Genomic DNA, 11,711 nt, shown 5'->3' on the forward strand with positions numbered 1-11,711 from the left:
AAGAACATTCTATCCAGAAAGATTGTTCCTCTTTCCGGTTTTCTGGTTTGTAGGGGAAACATTAGAGAAGCCCAGGGTCAGCTTAGTGTCCCACAGCCTGTCAGCGTCAAGAACTGAGACCGGACCCACTTGTCACTTCCCTTGAGCCTATACCTGGTGCACATCCCATTTTTTTAACACCCCATTATTTTAATTAGGTTTATGAGCTCTGTGCAGAAGGAGTGATAAGTAATACTCTCCGGCAGCACACGGTGGGTGCCAGGCGAGGGAGGCTGAGAGAAGTGGTGTTGGGTTTCTGAGTAGGAGCCACCATTAGCAGCCTAATCCAGGACGCCTTCCTGGAGGAAGGAAGTTCTGAGCTGGCCTTGAAAGATGGGTGGACTTTTGGAAGGATGGAGAAGAGAGAGCTTCAGACGGATGGTATGATGTGGGCCGGTTTGGCCAAAGCAGAGGAAGAGGAAGAAATGAACCACCCCACAGGCCTGAGGGTGTAGAAGCAACATTTTTGAGCATCCTTCTTGGGTCAGGCACCCACATCTGGTACCCTACCTGTGTCAGCACAGGAGAGTGACCATCTGTCTACTCAAAGACATCACATTCTTCCTGCCCGTTTGTGTCCTCAGGGACGCATCCCCTTTAGAGCAAAGGCTGATTATTTTTTGATCCTGTGGGAAATTACCTGGTTGAAAGGAGAAGAAGGAAGGTGTGTGTGTTGCCATAAAGACGGTGCAGGTAATACTGAGTTCTTGGCGGCCGTCTGGGAGCCGTGAATTATTGAGCACCGTGCCCAACGAGTGGTGCCAAGCAGTCCTGCGGGCTGTCACCACGAGGGCTCAGCAGACGCACAGATGTTCCCGGGAAGGAATGGCCCCACCCTTAGAGCATGCCTCATGTGAGTACGCCAGGGCCTCCCACGCTGTCCCGAGTCCCAGCCACGAGGCGGTCGGGGCCTTTCAGACAGCAGGAACTCCCCTGCACACCCCAGTGATGGAACGTGTTCGGGGGCATTTGGACTGTCCCCACCATAGATGGCACAGCAGAGAGCAGATCCCTATGCAGGAGGAAGCCCACTCCCCATCCCTCCCTCCTGCAGTCCCACCAAGAAGGCAAAGGCAGTTGTTCCATTCAGCATGGTGCCTGTTCTGTCATGTCCTGCTACTGTCGCTAACTTGGGAGACTTGGCCACTGTCTCCTCTTGGCGTTTCTGTGTGTGCTTGGGGACGTGCTCAAGCCTTGCTTCCTCGGCTGAGTTGGAAGCGGAGCTCTGGCGGCCTGGCCCACGGGTGGTGCTGGCATCCCGAGGTGGCGTGTCTCGCACCTTCCATAGAGGTTGTGAGGACTGATTGGTTGGGGGTCTGGGGAGAAAGTATTTAGCCTTTCTGTTTCTGACATCTTTCAAATGTCTCCGTAGTGTGTGGCTGATAACTTGGTAATGTACACGCCCGTGAGGGAGCCCTGGTGTCATAATCCGTAGGGAATAGCTTCGCTAACCCAACATTGGTGCCTCTCCCGAGGTTCGAGGTTCGACTCCACCAGCAGCAGCAGCAGGGAGAAAGATGAGCAGTCTTGTTCTGTGCGGTCTGCAGCCTCCAGGCACCTTCCGGAGAGTCGGCCATGACTCAGGCCTCTCTCGATGGCCGTGAATGCTGAGTGAGCAGAGAAGAAATTACTGTCCCAACCCTGTGGCTCCCTCACATGGCTTTGCTCATGGGTGGGATTGCGAAAGGATTCGAAGGGCTAAACTTTCCCCTCCTGGTAGACCAGGCGGCAGTGGCCCTGCACCTGGATGATAAGGTGTGCAGGCCCTCACTCCTTCTTCAGGATCTGGCTGGGTTTTCATCTGTTGAACCCAGAATGGCTTCAGCATTGTGTTATGTGAGAGCGAGGCCATCGCAACAGCACCTAACACAACTCCAGGCCTGCTTCTCCATCCTCTCACGGTGCCTGCTCTTTGCCTCGGCCCTCTCACTTATTCTCATCACAGCAGGTCTGCATTAAGCTCCTGGAAAAGGGAACAGGGGTGTATGTACCAGAGGGCAGGGTCCAGAGGCCTGTTTTCACAAAGAAAAGCTCTGTATTTCCTCCTTTCTCTGTGCTTTCCCACGGGCACCGCTCCCAGGGAGAGATGTCTTCTCACTGCTCTGTCCGCCTCCTTGTAAAACCCGGGGCCTGGTGGCCGTGCACGCCTGCACGTGGCAGCCTTCTGCGTGGATGCTGGAGGTGGGAGGCAGAACCTGGAACCCGGGGCAGCAACAGGCCTGGCCCAGCTGCAGGCCCCAAATGTCCTTTTCGTTTTGACCACTGTCCTGCAGGTGAGCCACTGGTGGCTGTGGCTGGTGTTCTGTTCACAGGGCCTGGAAACACCTGTTTGCCAAAGGCGGGCCCCTGCGCGTCAGGGCATTCCTTTTCCCTTACGGGGAGCATTGCACCTCCAGATAACAGACAGGACAGGAATCAAGAGTTGGCGGGGGCGGAAGAGTCAATAAACTGCATTCCTTTCTGAGGACCCTGGGTGCTTGCTAACAAGTGTACCTTGTCATTGTCTCCTCCTCAGGAGACACGTGTGTGTGTGTGTGTGTGTGTGTGTGTGTGTGTGTGTGTAAAACCAAATCCTTCAGGGAGCAGAGACCTCCATCAGTTTCCTCTTACCTGCCCTGTTGTGTACATGGCCCTAGGACGGGGGAAATACCTTCAGATTTCCTTTTTTTACTAATTTTTTTCTCATTATTCTAAATTGTGAAGTATCTGCTCTCTCATAATAACACCTCAGACAAACATGAGCCCACCTTTGTAAAAACACGAGCCATTTATAACTTCTGTGTGTTCACTGTTGGTGCTGTTATTTCTTTTGTGTGTATTCAGTGGGATTTTGAACATTCTTCACGGGGACCTAGGGCGCTCTGGTGGTGTAGTCTGTAGGGAGTTTAGCTCCAAAGGGAGTGCCTCTCTTTGTGGTGGTTCAAATCCACCAGCTGCTCTGCAGGAAAGGGTGGGCCATTTCCTGTGTGATTTACAGCCTCTGAAAACCTGCTGCAGGGTCAGCTATGAGCCAGTTCCGACTCCTTGGCAGTTGAGATAAAGAGGAGAGATTGGATCTGGGAGTCAGGATTCTTCCTACACAGAGGTCCGGTCCTGCTCTTCAAAGGGGCAGCTGCTCTGGCCCCCAGCCTGCAGGCCAGTGACCCTGTGACGTAGCCTCCTCCGTGCGAAGTGAGAGACGGGTGATGGTGGGACAGAAAGAGGAGCAGGTCCTAGAGAGTCCGCACTAAAGCTCGAAACGTCCTCAGTGAGGGATTTGACCTGGTGGCCTAGTGGCAAGAAGCTGTGCTGCAATCCCGAAGGCCCAAGGTTCGATGCCACCAGTTGCTCCGCAGAGGAGGGTAGGCAGTCTCCTCCTGTGTTGATTAACTACCTCAGAAAATCCCCTGGCGGGTCAGTCTATGGGTTGGTTCTGACTCGACGGTACACAACAACAACAATCCTTGCTGTTAGGATTATGTTAAAATTTTTTTATAAACATCAATCTCCATTTAGAAAACAGCTCTTTGAAGCCGGATCCATTATTGTGTCAGTTTTTCCCACACCGAGAGAATCACAGAGTTAGAAAGTGGCCCAACCAGCTCGTTTGACCTTCAGTTTGCTGAGAGCCAAACCCACTGCAGTCTAGTCAAATCTGGCTCCTGGTCACCATGCACAGTTTCCGAGGTGGTACACCCTCAAGGGTGCTTGTATTCTCTGTCACAGCGGCTGGTGGATTAGAACTGTCAGCGTTGCCCTTAATAACCTGATCGGTTGCACAGCACACCGCCACCACCTTTCTTCATCAGCTCACCTCTGCATCCTAACTCAGGTTCCCACGGGTCCTGGGGGGGTAAGCAGCCCGCTGTCTGGTCCCTGGTCTCTGAGTTGTAGGTGGGTTGTGAGGGGAGGGAGGTGCTGGGGACCGTGCGCCCAGATGCCCAGGCTGTGGGCCTGGAGTGGCTCCGGAGAAAGGAAGCATTCTGCAGCAGTGACAGGCTGGGACACACGGATGACAGTGTCCTAGCTGAGTTCCACCAGGGCGGCCACTTGAAAATTGCTCGCTTGGAGGGGCAAGGTGACTTGAGGTGATTTCCTTTCTTGCTTTGGCTTGGAGTTCATGATGGTGCTCTTGACTGGTTGGTGGTGGTCTCGGGTGAGGGTGAACGTTGTTACTAAAAATGGGAATGGCCTCGAAGGGAGGACAGAGCAAACTGAAGCGAGTTTCAGGAAGCAAGTTGTTAAGTGCTGTCAAGGCAGAGCTGACTCACAGCTGACCCTCCTGCGGGCTTTCTGAGGCAGTAGGCCTCGCTAGAGGAGATTGCCCATCTTCATCCCATGGAGCATCTGGTGGACTTGAACCGTGTACCTTTAGATTGGCAGCACAGTTTCTTTCCACGAGACCACTCAGACTCCTTTAGGGAAGAAGGAAGGCTGTAATTAAAGGGGGTAGGCTTTCCAGGCAGTGGGGGGTGGGGAATGATCAGAGTTAAGGACTGAAGATGGGCTCAGGGGATGTCGGAGGATCCTAGAGAAGGCAATAGGTAAGAGCTAAGAGAGAAAGAATGTGTGTGTCGGTGGCGTGTAAGTACTCCGCCGTGTGACCACACTAGTGGAAGAGGCTTATTATAAAGAAGTTGGCTGTGCTCATCCGGTTGTCAAGCGCCTTGACACTGCTGAAGAGGAAAGGCAGTTATGTGAAAGGCCGTAGAGGCAGCGGAGACGGGCTGAACTGTTTCTGCGTGAGGTCTTGCCCCCCCCCCCACAGTGCCTCCCAGCCTGTTCCCTCTGTGTCTTTCCCAGCGTTGAGGGTTGGTCTTCTTCCAAGTGACCAGCGTGCGCACATCTTCGATTTTGGCCTTCTTCTCCCAGACATTTGCAATCTTGCTAATGTCCAGATATTCAGGAAATGGACCGCAAAGCTGACTCTTTTAAGTTTGTTGTGGTGTAGGATAAACATTTATCCTTGCCCCTCCCCCTTCTCCCTAAGACTTCGTAAAGCCTCTTGGAATGAACTGAGGGCTTTCTCAATCTCCTCTCCCTCAAGTTCCCATCATGTGCCACATCACCCAGAGTCTTAGTGTACAGGCCCAGTGAGAATGAGAAAGTGGAGCAGAACCAAACCAGGCGAGAAGGGTTCACAACAACTCGACTGCAGACCCCTCAGATCGCTCCCAGCTCACGGGGACCCTCTACCGGGTGTCCCTCCACCGGACGGACGTCCAAACCTGTAAATCACGGTGGGAGGAGACTGCCGATATTTTTGGATTCCTGGCAGAATCGAACCACTGGAGATCCACATGGCCTTTCAGCCACAGACCACACCCCAGGACAAGCGAGCCCGCAGAGCGTGCCATTGTGAGCTGTCAGATAATGCATCCGATCCTGACCCAGACGCAGTGTTTGGCTCACGTGAAGGAGTACGTGTACTCCGTGTTGGGTGGTAGGCTTACGTTGGGGTGCCCTTGACTGAGTTTGTGGTTCTTAGAAATTTTAATGAGCTGGCTAATACTCAGAACATGTAAAAGAAATAGCCAAGGTGTAGTGGACAATGTGGGATGTGGTCATTCTGGGGTCTGCTCTGTCGTCATGTCCTCACTGGCTGAGTGACAGCGGACAAGGCTCTGTAGCTCTCTGAACCCCAGCCGCACTGTCTACAGAAGGAAGAGAACCCCTCCCTTGCAGGGTTAGATCATTGAGAAGGTGTTTGTGAATGGATTCTTAGCTCCCGGACCAAAATCACACCCACTGTCCGTGATCCCAACTCCTGGCAGCCTGTGGGTCAGCTGCACTGTCTAATGGACACAGACTGCCTCACCTTCCTTGCACAGAGCGGCTCATGGCACACTTTGAACTAGACCTTCAGGTTAGCAGCACAGTGCCTTCACCACTGCACAACCAGAGATCCTTCTCAGCTCCAGGGTGCTGTGGTGGCGCCATGTGGTAGTGTAGTGCCCACTCCATTCATCTGGACGTAGGCCATCATTGGGATGACGAGAATAGTCTCACAAGTGAGGGGAACTTACATGTTCATGTTGACGTTAATGTTTAATCCCGTGGACCTGCCCAGAGAGCAAACAGGTCTGTCCTAGAGAAAATGAAACCAAAGTGCTTCCTGGAAGCAAGGATGGTGAAAGTTTGTCTCACCGATTTGGGGCCTGTTATTCGGAGGATGTGCGTGGAAAAGGACATCGTGGTTGGAAAGGTGGAAAAGGTGGGCATCGGAGAGGAAGACCCTCAACAAGATAGATTGACACGTACACCAGAAATGGAGAGAACGGCGTAGGGGAGGGAGGGTTCAGATTCATTGTTCATAGGGTTGCCATGAGTCATAGCTCGACAACCCATCACCACATCATGTTGGGTGTTCACTGTATTTGCAGATTGATGATAGTTGGAGCTATGACTGTAATCTCCCAAGTGGGGAGAAACTAAACCTCTAATAAATAACTCGAGAAGCAGAAGTGCTTCCTACGGTCTGATGTCTCGGCCGGTCTCTGATTTATAGTCCCTGATTCCATGGCCTCTTGGTGGATCTCAGAGACTAGAGGGTGAGCCCGAGTCCCTGTCTCTGACTTGGGAATTTTCACTACCCCACACCACCGAGGCCCCAGTTACTCCTGTTCCAGGTTCACGGCTAACTGGCAAAGGCACACACAAGCTGTTATCAGTTACCCGTGTCTGTGGGGGTCCCAGTGGTTCTCTACTTAGGAAAGATTGTGGAGACGGGCCCACGTGGCAAGGTCTGTTTCTGCAGGACGCTTGGTTGAGTGTTCAGCATTCTGAAAATATTACTGTGTTTTCTGTGTTCGGGGTCTTCAGTCACTGCAAATGAAACCAGGTGTAGGTTACCTCACTTTTTGCTTTAAGTCTGAGCTGGACAAGCACATTTGAATTCTTCCTTTCTTGTAGAATGTGTCTGTTTTTTTCCCTCTTGTCTCTGAAGTGAAGAGCCTTCTTCGTGGCTAAAGGCCCCTTGGCCCCTTCTAACCTGCCCCAGCTCAGGGCTGAAATGGACATGCTCAGCTGAACTGAGCCCCAAAGCCCTTCCTTTGGCCCTCTGACTATAGCTTACACATCTTCTCCCCCGTCCAGAGCCAGGCTTCACCCTCTCTCCCTTCTTGCCTTGTTTACACCACCTTCCATGTTCTCTAAATCTATAACCTGCCTTCTGCTTTCATCGACTGCTTCATTGGCTCATCAGGTGGTCTTTTCTTTGCCGTCTTGTTTCGTGACTTTTTAAAAGCCATATATGCCCCTTCCGCCTTAAAAATCTCTCTCTCCCCTGAAACCTACAGTGTCCCTTTTCAGCAGGAAGTAGCTAAGAGAATACGCCATCCCCTTTTCCTTATGAATCAGGATGAAGTCTCTCTTAGGGACGAGTGATAGGGAATGGCAAAGGACACACTGACAAAAAAGATTAATCAGAACTGGCTTTGACAAGCACTGTGGCAATTGGACAATTAAAACAGACATTCAAGGGGGGGGAAAAAAGAACGAACTGGGGAGAGGGTAGAGAAAACTGCACCAATGAATGAATGAAAACCCAAAATCTCTGTAAACGTTCATTAAAACTAATAAAATTTAATAATAATAAAAAAATCTCTCTTCTCTCTCTCTCTCTCTCTCTCTTTCTCTCTCTCTCTCTGGCTTACAGAAAAGAACCTCTTAATTTTTACTCTTTAACTTCCTTGCTCTCTCTTCTGGCTTATTTTCTTGCTCTTCAAAGCCTCCCCCAAATCCCAGCCTTCCCCAGGACATTATATTCAGTCTCTTACATTCCCTCCAAGATTTTTTTTTTTAAAAGCAAACCCCACTGATGTCTAGTTGTTTCCAATGCAGCAGCATAGAGACTACAGAGCAGAGAACACCAGAGTTTCCAAGGCTGGAGTCTTTATGGGGGTGACTGCCAGGTTTTTCTCTGGCTGAACTGCTGGTCCATTTGAATCACTGGCCTTACTCACTGTGTTACCAGGGCTGCTCCTCCTAGATTTAACCCAGGTCCTATATCACCTCTCACTTCTGTGTCCATAACTTTCTATCTTTAGCCCTGAGGCTGTAGTTCTGTCCCTCTGACTGCCTTGTAACATGGACTCTGCCAGTCTAGGAGGAAATTTGCTGTCTTCTGTACTCTACCCTCCCCTCAGTGGCTCTGAAACCCCCAGAGCCTTCTTTCTCTTGATTGAACCTCACCCATACAATTGCCAAAGCTCTGTGTGTTGAGTCTTGCGCCAACCCAGTCCCTTTCTATGGGCTTGCCATTGCCGCACCTCCACTGGCCCTTTGACCTGGATCGTTGTGGTAACTGCCCTGGCTGCCTTTACCCTACCAAGCCATTTTCTTCTCAGTCTCACCTACCGCGTCCAGATTAATCATTTCTAGAGTCCAGCCCACATCTTTCTCTGCTTTTCCAGTTCTCTAGTGGTTCCCCAGGCTCAGTTCGAAGGTTCCCTCTTACAGCGTCTCACTTAGCCTGGCAGCCCCCTAAAACCCACCGCTCTGGAATTAATTCTTCTTTTTAATTCTATTTTATTATGTTGTGTGTGTACCATCAAATCAGATCTTCTCCTTCTCCTTCTCCTTCTCCAGCAGAGCCTCTGGTGGATTCGAACCGTGTACCTCTGGGATTGCAGTGCAACTTCTTGCCACCAGGCCACTAGAGCTCCCTTGGAGCTAATTCTTAAACCCCAACCAAATTACAGCGCCCACTGTTCCCTGTACAGTGTGTTTACTGGTCCTGTTTCCCCTACAATAACAGAAGAGATTTGTCCCCCCTTTCCACTATGTCGAAGCCTTCAATAAAAGGTCTGGTCATATTATCAGTCCATCTTGCCTAGACCGTACTACCTGGCCTCCTGGGCAGATGTGACGTCCTGATCTTCTCAAGTGGACCTTCCCCCAGTAGACCTTTACCATACTTCCCTGCTATCTGTCTGTGCATCTGATCTGTAGTCTCTTTTGGCCAGCAACATTCTGTCTCATCTTTGATTTTTCCACAACACTCAACAACACACGCTGGACACAGTTGGCATCTAGTAATTACTGCATAAGTGAAGAGTGAGTGACTCTTCCTCCTTTTACGTCCTTTCCACTCTGAATTGGAGGCAGTTCGAATCCATCAGCTGCTCCACAGAAGAAAGACGGACTACACTTCCAGCCTCTGGAAACCTGCTGGCGGGTCAGCTGTGAGTTGGTTCTGACCCAGCCTTACAGAACAACAACATTTGGGCTATCAAGAGTTGTGGAAGCTAAGGCTTTTCCTTAACCTCTCTGACGCCATCATACCAAATGGATCTCCCATTTCCTGTCTGTGAAGGTATTAAATCCTTCCTCAGCCTCAGTCTTTTCCAAACCTTCCACTTTGACGTGTCCACCCTGCCTGGCTTTTTCTAAGTCTGCTTTTGAGGACCATATGGGACTGCACATGGCCTCCAAGCAATACGGGGGGCAGGGGGTCCGGTGGTTTAGCCCTTGGCTGCTAACTGCAAGTTTGGCAGTTGAAACCCACCTATTTACTCCCTAGGAGAAACAGCTGGTTATCTGTTTCCATAAAGAGTACAGCCATTAAAACCCTACGGGGCATCTCCCTGCTTTCACATGTCATCGACTCAGCATTGACTTGATGGCCCCTGACACCCCATCATGCTATATATGTCCACTCAAGGGCTTGGGGGGAACTTTAGTCAGCTTCTGACTCCATCACACTGCAACCTAGCTAAGTGGAAGGCTCATCGCACACACTTTCCCGTACCAGAAAGAGCCCTTCTGGTGAGTGGTAGACTGCTCATCACGAGGTCAGCAGTTCAAACTCACCAGCTGCTCCGAGAAAGATTTACAGCCCCTGAAACCCTGCAGGGCAGTTCTCTTGTCCGACAGGGTCCACGGGAGTCAGAATGGATATGACAGGAGGGGCTTGGGAGGATTCTGCAGTACAGGGAGATGAAAGGGAAACGCTAAGAGTAGTAACTCATACTCTCTCCATTAAGTGACTTAAAGATGAGAAAGAAGACATCACAAACTGGCAAGCACTTTACAGTCTCATATTCTACACTGGACACTGAGGGGCTTGTCACTTCATCAGTATATCTAATAGTGAAGAGGGGAGGGACCATTAAGATATCAATTGAGACAATTTCCTCTTGAATCTCTCTTGGTAGCCATGGTGTATTATGTAGAAATGCAAGGAGAGTGAATTTGAAAAGGATACTCTTTATTTCTGCACAGTATTTACAGTTTTTAAGGAGGTTTCTCCTCAGCCCCGAAGGGTTTTTGTAGAGGTGGATATTACATCCGTCTGACAACAGAGGCTTCAGAAGAATTCAAGGTTTCATTTAAGGTGATAAGAGTCACTAAGCGGCCTGACCAGGACTAGACAGACAGACACTCAAGTCATCAGGGACTAAGTCGTGTACTTCTTCCAGAATCCAGCCTCTCCCTGTTTATCACTCCATCAGTACAGAGCCGCATCCGGAAAGAGCTTTAGACATGGCTCCAGCGCTTGGAGGCCGCATGCTGCACTGCTAACCCGAATTTGTTGTTATGTGCCGTTCCAGTCGGAATCAGCTCATAGCTGACCCTCCAGCTGGTTTTCAGAGGCAGCAAATCACTCGGGAGGCAACTGCCCATCTTTCTCACTCAGAGCAGCTGGTGGATTCGAACCACAGGCCTTTGCGCTTGTGACAGTACAGCTCTTTACTACTAGGCCACCAGCATTCCCTCAGTGAAATATAAGGAGTTATCATCCCCACCCTCCTCAGCCTCCCGCCACAGTTGGGAGATAGATAGGTGATCTCCTGCACCCGGGATACTGCCTGGTGGGCCCTGTGAGTCAGAATCCAATAGGTAGCAATGACTTCCACATCTCGGATGTTGGAAAAATGTTTTCCATTCCTTGTTGAGCCTCTCTTAAAAAGCTGAAGGATGCATCTAGAGGCAGGGGGAAATCCAGTTGTGTGCCTGAGAGTGAGCGCTGTTTAGATTTCAAATAGGTCCAGCCCTGGACAGGATGCAGTGTTCTGAATTCCTGATCCCCCAGGGATCAAAGTAAACCTGGTGTGGAGCCCCATTCTTCAGGGATCCTTAGGGAATGAAATAGCTTTCTTGGGAGGTTATGGCTGCAGGGCTTGGGCCCTGGAAGTGGCGCATTTCTGATTCGTTGTCAGCCTGATATAAGGAGGACCATAAGGGGGTGGGGCAAAGCCAGAGTCAATTTCTTTCCTGAGGGTAGATTTAGATAAAGTGTTCTTTTCCGTGCTGGGCCTTTTAGGTCTGCTGTAGATGGATGGGATATGCTAGGAATGGCTGTTTAAACGGGGAAGAAGTCACAAGTTTAGGGGCTTAAACAACAAACCAAAAAAACCCAACCCAAATCGGTGTAGGCTCAGAGGACCTGCAGTTCCCCTGGCTTGCGAGCGCCCTGTGCTTTCTACCTGTGTACCTTCCTCCCACAATGCCTTGCACGTCGGAGCGCCCATAGATCCTGCGTTGAGTTTTGCACAGTGTTTGGGGCGGTGTTTCCCCGGCAAGCCTCCCGTTTTGCGTCCCACGGGGGCAGCGCTGGGGTGACGGGAAAGGTCCCGCCCGTCCTGTGCACTCGCGGTGGCCCCGTGCGCTGCCCGGAGTGCCCGGTTCTGACTGTTTGGGGGCGGCGCCCCGGCCTGGCCGCGTGCTTGCCGCCCGCGCGCACCCAGGTA

General features: G+C 51.0%; 1 protein-coding gene across 2 annotated transcripts in view; it reads left to right on the forward strand.

Annotated features, from left to right (window-relative positions):
- Positions 1 to 11,711, forward strand: part of SPTBN1 (spectrin, beta, non-erythrocytic 1) — a 166,285-nt gene that overhangs the window by 32,219 nt on the left and 122,355 nt on the right. The gene's annotated exons all lie outside the window — the stretch shown is intronic.

The sequence above is a fragment of the Elephantulus edwardii genome, unplaced genomic scaffold (genome assembly GCF_000299155.1).
Source record: "Elephantulus edwardii isolate Elephantulus edwardi_28Jun2011 unplaced genomic scaffold, EleEdw1.0 scaffold00011, whole genome shotgun sequence".
In the NCBI taxonomy this organism is placed as follows: domain Eukaryota; kingdom Metazoa; phylum Chordata; class Mammalia; order Macroscelidea; family Macroscelididae; genus Elephantulus; species Elephantulus edwardii.